A 7,465-nucleotide genomic window follows, 5' to 3' on the forward strand; every position below is an offset into this window, starting at 1 on the left:
CATAATCCATATATTTTTACAAGAAGAAAATTCTATGGAATTTACAAAAAAGGCTACTTCACCTAAAAAAGTGAGTTTAGCAAGTCTGTAATAAATAAATAAAATCAATACACAGTAAAGAGAGATAGTACATAAGGTAAGTAGCTTGTCTTTCATGCAGCTGATCTGGGTTCAATCGTTCTTCCTGCATATGATATCCTGAGCATGACTGGGAATGATCCCTGAGTACAGAACCAGGAGTAATCCTGACCACTACCACAAGCAAAAAAAAAATAAATAAATAAATAAATAAATAAATAAGATCATTATATAAAAAGCAATTATATTTCTTTTTTTTTCTATTATTTTTGCCCCGCCCCCTCGCAATTATATTTCTATATGTTAGTAATAAACAACTAAAAATCTTAATTTTAAAATAAAACCATTTATAATAGCATTAAAGTATGAAAGACTTAAGAGAAATCTAACCAATGGAGTATAAGATTTATATGTCAAAAAATATAAAATGTTGAGGCCGGAGCAGTGGTGCAAGCAGTAGGCTGTTTGTCTTGCACGCGCTAACCTAGGACAGACCTGGTTCGATCCCCTGGCGACCCATTTGGTCCCCCAAACCAGGAGCGATTTCTGAGAGTATAGCCAGGAGTAATCCCTGAGCATCACCCCGTGTGATCCAACCCCTCCAAAAAAAAACACGGTGATGATGATAATTACTGAAAATCTAAATAAATAACAAGATAGCATAAAATGTTAGTGGCATCAGATACTCTTTAACTGATCTACAAATCCAATGCAGCAATCATAAGAACATCAAAAGACCTTTTCTTCTTTCTTCTTTTGTAGAAAAAAATTGCAAGCTAATTCTAAAACATATATGAAATACAGAGGCCCTAGAACAGAATGAACAACTTCATAAAGAACAATCATACAGGATTTATATGACCTGACTTTTAAAAAACTTATAAAACCTCACTAATCCAAACAGTGTCATACTAGTGTTATTGGTATTAAACTATAAAGATAAATTTGTGGAACGAAATACAAAAGGTGTAGAGGTATTTTTATGGAGAAAGGATAAGTTTTCAACAAGTTTCTCCAGAATAGCTTAAGATCAATGTGACAAAAGAATAACTTGATGTATATCTTGCACAACATAAAAAAATTAACTCAAAAACTGAAGTATGAAAGCCTAACGAATAAAACTTTCTGAAGAAACATTTGTGACTTTAGGTTAGCTAGAGGTTTTTATTTTTCACTCTAAAAACACAACCCATAAAAGGTAAATTTAATAAATGAGATCACAAAGCAAATCTTGAGTTGAAGAGATAGTACAAGGATTAAGTTGTTTGTTTTACATGCAGCTAATGCCAGTTCCTTCCCTAATGTTGTATATGGTCCCCCAGCACCACCAGAAGTGACCCTTGATTCCTAAATTAGGGATAGCTCCAAATAACAAACTCCTACAAAACCCTTCCTATTAAGATTATGTTCTTGGGGCCGGAGAGATAGCACAGTGGTAAGGCATTTGCCTTAGACGCAGAAGGATGGTGGTTCGAATCCCGGCATCCCATATGGTCCCCTGTGCCTGCCAGGAGCGATTTCTGAGCAGAGAGCCAGGAGCAACCCCTGAGCGCTGCCGGGTGTGACCCAAAAACCACTTAAAAAAAAAAAGAAAGAAAAGAATATCTTCTTTTCAACAGATACTACCAAAAATATCAGGGAAAAAAGTAGCCAAAGTCCAAGGGGAAGTAATTATAAATTACACATCTGATTAATCAGAAAATTAAAAAGCAGGCTAAAATCAATGGTAAAAAAAACCCAAACAACACAATATAAAATGATCCAAAGATGATTTGAATAAATAACTTTATAGAAAAGGAGATGGAAACACATACACATAACACACACACACACAAACACACACAAAAAAAACTGTACAGCAATGTATATAGAGGTAAGACAAATTGTTAGTGGATAGCCTGGCCTTAGGTAATTTTTGCTACAATAAAAACATTTTTAATGCACATGAAAAAATGGTCAGTCTAAGTAGGATTTTGGAAATGTGAACTGAAAACTAAGATGTTACTACATATCTACTCAGTCTGAAATTATAAATAGTGAACATGCTAATACTGTTATCAAGCAAGTAGAGAAACTAGACCCTTTGTACACCACTGACTTGTATAATGGCCTATCACTTGAAACACAGTTTGAAAGTTTATTTAAAGTTATCATTTATCTACCTTATGACCTAGTTATTCTATTTGTTGGTATTGATCCATTCCAAAATAAAGGTGTATGTTTATTAAAGAATCCTCCCCAAAATGAAGGTGTATGCTTATTAAATATTCAAAACAACCTTACTTGTAAAAACCAAAAATAGAAAAAAATTACATACTTTCATCAACATGGAATGAATCAACAAATTATGAGTTATCCATATAAGGCACTGCTGTTATTCATGGCTCATTAAGGAATGAACATGCAACAACCTGAATGAACCTTGAAATAATTATCCTGAGGGAAGGAAGACAAACAGAAAGAGTCAATGTATGATTCCATTTTGCAAAGCTCTGGAACCAGCTAAACTAATATATACTGACTTGAGAGTAGATTGGGGGTTGTCTGCAGAGACAAAGAGAGGAGAGGCTGGGCAGATAGAAAGGTAATTACAGAGTCACAGGAAATTTTTTAGGAAAATGGGCATGTTCACTGTCTCTGTGTGGTGAGAAGTTCACAGGTGTACATGAAAGAAGGCTAAAGTTATGAGTGAACTTGACTGAGGAACAGGATTCCCAGGATACATGTTATTTCTATGTGTGTTTATTAGGGTGTTGCCCAATGCAGAGATTTCAATTGACTGCCCTCCTCTTGAGGTGGGCTTTACTGTGGCGAGCCTAAAACTGTACACTGATGAAGAGTATTGTACATTGTATGACTGAATCTCAATCATAAACAACGTTGTAACTGTGCATCTCCTGGTGATTCAATTATATATTTTAATAATTTATTTATTAAAAATTTTAATAAGGGGGCCAGAGTGGTAACACAAAAGGCAGGGCATTTGCCTTGCTTGTGGCCAGTTTGGTCAGCAGCATCCCATATGATCCCCAAAGCCTGACAGGAGTAATTTCTAGGAGTTACCCCTGAGTATCACCTTGTGTGTCCCAAAAACCAAAAAAAAATTTTAAATTTAAATTTAAATAAATAGGGGCTGGAGAGATAGCATGGAGGTAAGGTGTTTGCCTTGCATGCAGAAGGATGGTGGTTCGAATCCTGGCATCCCATATGGTCCCCCAAGTCTGCCAGGAGCTATTTCTGAGCATAGAGCCAGGAGTAACCCCTGAGAGCTGCCGGTGTGACCCAAAAATCAAAAAATAAATTTCAATTTAATAAATAGAAACACTTCACCCCCCTTTTTTTCTTCTCAGGGGAGAGCACACACGCAGTCCCCCACTACAATAAATTACACAGTCGAGTTTCTCACATTTGGGGAAATCGCAGGGGTCAACACGCCCGGTGTGCAATGAGAGAGCCTCACCCTGGGGAAACCACCTTCGTGATCATGGAATCGCCCCTGCCAGGTAAATATACTTTCCCCTTTTTTTATTGCTTCAGAAGGATTATATCACCTCCTCTTCTCCCACCTCAGATTTAGATTATCAGCTCCCCTTCAATTTTCTACCCCCTTATACCTTCAGATGAAAGTCTCCTTGTCTCTAGCTTGCAGGCAACAGATCAGAGTATTTTGAGTTTCCATAGCAAGTCCTCAAAATGTGTATGTGTGTGTGCACATTGTACATGAACTGTTGGTTCTCTTTCTCTGGAGAACTCTGACTAACACAATATATAAAATAAAACTCATTAAGTTGTACTTAAATATGTGGAAGTTATTATACGTCAATGACACTTCAATTAAAAGGTATTTTTAGAGACAACAGCAAGATATATTTGTATCACTCAGCCAGAAAAAGGAGTGCTCATGTCCTTACCATACTCATGACCCAGGCAGTGGTTGTCAGTCTATTGGATGGTCATCCAAGTAGCCACCTCCAATCCTAGACTTATCTTGAGATAAATCCCACTTTTTATCTCTAACTCAGGTCACACACTTCCTTTAATGCAACTGAGCCCCAGTACAGAGCAATTAGAGGCTACACAGAAATGGATAATGAGGGTCTCTAGTTGACAGTATCATGAACTGACATGCAAGAGAACAGGAGTAAGGAAAAACCTAAACCAGAGCCCAATAAAGATTCTGCTAGACAGATAAAAACAACATGGGAGATGTGTACTTTTGAGGAATGTCAAAATCATGGTGTCATTTCTGAATTTCAGTTTTAGAAAACCAATCATCGCTTCCATGCAAAGGAAAGAATGATCTCCCAAAGACAGGAAAATGTTTCTTTTTATATTTTTAATAATATAATGTCAGAATGACTCAAACTGTTTTTGACCTAACATGAAAGTGAGAAAATTGCCCTATTTGCAAATTAAAGCCAAGAAACAAAATGATGTCAGATTACCCAAAATGTAAGCCAAAGAAAACCCAAACAAAACAAAACAAAAAAAAAAAAAACATCTGTGTCGATAGATACAGAAATAGTATTCATCTTAATTAAAAAAAAAAAGATATAGGTTTGAGGCACAAAGAAATATTTCTTTTACAAAGAAATAGCTTATTTAATAATACTGCTCTGATGCCAACGTACGCCAGTTCTAATTTGATAACCCGACAACGAGGAAATGGGAACAACTAGATCTAAGAGCAAATTATCTTTCCTCACCAACCAACGATAAGACAAAATCAGAAGACATGTCACCCTTTGATCTGTGCAAAAACCAAGATTGCTATATACAGATGACTGGTTGTTATAACCAGGACTAGACAGTATGCATCCCGGGACCAACAACAACAACAACAAAAAGCTCTAACCTAGCTTTTGGTCTACAATCTGTTCAACAAACAAGATCTCCAATTCCAGAGGTCTGACTGAGACAACCACAAGTGAATGTGTCTTCTAGAAACAAAACGAAAGACTCTGTCCCAGGCTCCATCCTAGGAGCAACATAATGACCAAGAACACCAACTACAGAAGATGAATTAAAAGGACACTGAAGAAGCAGAACTGCTAGAACCACAAAGAAAGCCTTCATCATAAGCTCCATTCCTTGAGCTGCACAGTCACCAAGATCTCTAGATACAGAGGTCTGATTTTACCATCCATGACGAAGCAGAAGTCTTCCATACACCACAAAAGCACCGAGGGGAGAGTAAATGATCATGCAAGGAGTCTATAGTTAATCCCATGACAGTATACTTCAGGGATGAAGAAACCCTGTATCTCCTAGGCCAAGGGAATTCTCTCTACAATATCTCCAATAATTACTGTGCCTATGCAGGGTGAAAAAAGAAAAAAAAAAGCACAAAATAATCATTTTTTCACATATATATTTATTGATTGATTGATTGATTGATTGGGGTTTTTTTTTGACATCTTTATTTTGGTATAGATATTAAAGTTGATGTCTCCTTTTTCTCATATTAAGATTATCAGGGAGAGCATAATCTCTGGCATATAATTAGTTCTTTGTCTTGGATTCAGCCTCTTAACAAAGAAGATAATATAATAACAAAGAAGATAATATAAAATATTATTTTATCTTATCTTTCTCTTTATTTTTGCATTCTGGCATGATTTGAATTCAGAACCGAGACTATTGTGTGGTGCTTCTCTTTATTGCTGTAGGGCTCACTGGATATTTAATTTGACATTTATTTTTGTATTGTTATGGTGTTTCAATTACCTTTTTCATGTCCTCTCTCAAACTGAGGCTGATAGCCACTAGAAGGACTCTGCCCATTTTCAGCATATTTTTATTAATTAATTAATTTATTTATTTTTTAACTTTTTTTTGCTTAATCTTTACCCCATTCTATTGCCTTTCTTTCCCTCAAACAAAACCACATAACTCGATTTATCTAGGTTAGCCTCTCAAATAGAGGGAGAAACAAGGGAGGGCACCAGGACCAAATAGATGTATGATCACTGATAGTAAGCTAGACAAAGAGGGGACCTCCTACTCTAGCAGCCTGGGGGGTGATGGTGAGGGATATGGGTTGCAGAAAGGGAACGGGGAAGGAGGGAGGACAAATTTGGTGGTGGGTATTCCCCTAATTCAATGTCAATATGTACCTAAAATACTAATGTGAAAGATATGTAACCACACTGATCAAAATAAAAATTAAAAAAGCCGGGCGGTGGCGCTAAAGGTAAGGTGCCTGCCTTGCCTGCCCTAGCCTTAGACGGACCGCGGTTCGATCCCCCGGTGTCCCATATGGTCCCCCAAGCCAGGAGCAACTTCTGAGCACATAGCCAGGAGTAACCCCTGAGCGTTACCGGGTGTGGCCCAAAAAAAAAAAAAAAAAAGGGCCGGGAGAGATAGCACAGCGGTGTTTGCCTTGCAAGCTTCCGATCCAGGACCTAAGGTGGTTGGTTCGAATCCCGGTGTCCCATATGGTCCCCCGTGCCTGCCAGGAGCTATTTCTGAGCAGACAGCCAGGAGTAACCCCTGAGCACCGCCGGGTGTGGCCCAAAAACCAAAAACCAAAAAAAAAAAAAAAATTAAAAAAAAGAAAAGAAATAGCTTATTTAATAAGTCTTTGTGACAGCCTATGTTTATTAAATAAGGTTCACGTACTAGTCAGTCTCAAACTTTGAGCAAACTCATACCCTTTGACATGACCCTTCCTGGTTTAGAATTACTGTGAGTTCTTGATGAATGGGTGCTAGCTTTTCTCATATTAAGATTATCAGGGAGAGCATAATCTCTGGCATATAATTAGTTCTTTGTCTTGGATTCAGCCTCTTAACAAAGAAGATAATAAATGTCCTTGCTGTTTGAGTCAGTCAACTTCAAGTTTTCTTACTGAAAGCAAAGGGCATCAGAATGAATGTGACCATGGCATGAGTTTCAGCTTCCTTGATTACAGTAGAGTAATATCTAGCTAACAGGGTTTGGAGAGCAGTGAATGAGAAAATACTTTCAGAACTACTTATCAGTGCCTGGTTCAGTTAGCTCTAGAATATGTATATCCCCTTCCCTTTTTCTCTCCTCTTTCTTTTTTTTTTTTTTTTTTTTTTTTTTGGTTTTTGGGTCACACCCAGCAGCGCTCAGGGGTTACTCCTGGCTTCATGCTCAGAAATCGCACCTGGCAGGCTCGGGGGACCATATGGGACGCCGGGATTCGAACCGATGACCTTCTGCATGAAAGGCAAACACCTTACCTCCATGCTATCTCTCCGGCCCCTCTCTCCTCTTTCTTGTAACAATTTCAATGTAAGCATTAGGAAGACAAAATTCAACATACACAAACTTATAGTACTGTCTCACAATTATAGCACCTGCTACGTTTGATGCCATGTATTTTGAAAGAATTTATGATAACATTATGAATTTCCTTCTA

The 7,465-nt window shown here is 37.5% G+C and overlaps 1 non-coding gene across 1 annotated transcript; it reads right to left on the minus strand.

The window, feature by feature from the left end:
- Positions 1-3,425: 3,425 nt before the first annotated feature.
- LOC126010090 (U1 spliceosomal RNA) lies at positions 3,426-3,589 on the minus strand. The gene has a single exon (XR_007496227.1). It is a non-coding gene; the product is annotated as a U1 spliceosomal RNA (small nuclear RNA).
- Positions 3,590-7,465: the final 3,876 nt, after the last annotated feature.

The sequence above is a fragment of the Suncus etruscus genome, chromosome 5, assembly GCF_024139225.1.
Source record: "Suncus etruscus isolate mSunEtr1 chromosome 5, mSunEtr1.pri.cur, whole genome shotgun sequence".
NCBI lineage: Eukaryota > Metazoa > Chordata > Mammalia > Eulipotyphla > Soricidae > Suncus > Suncus etruscus.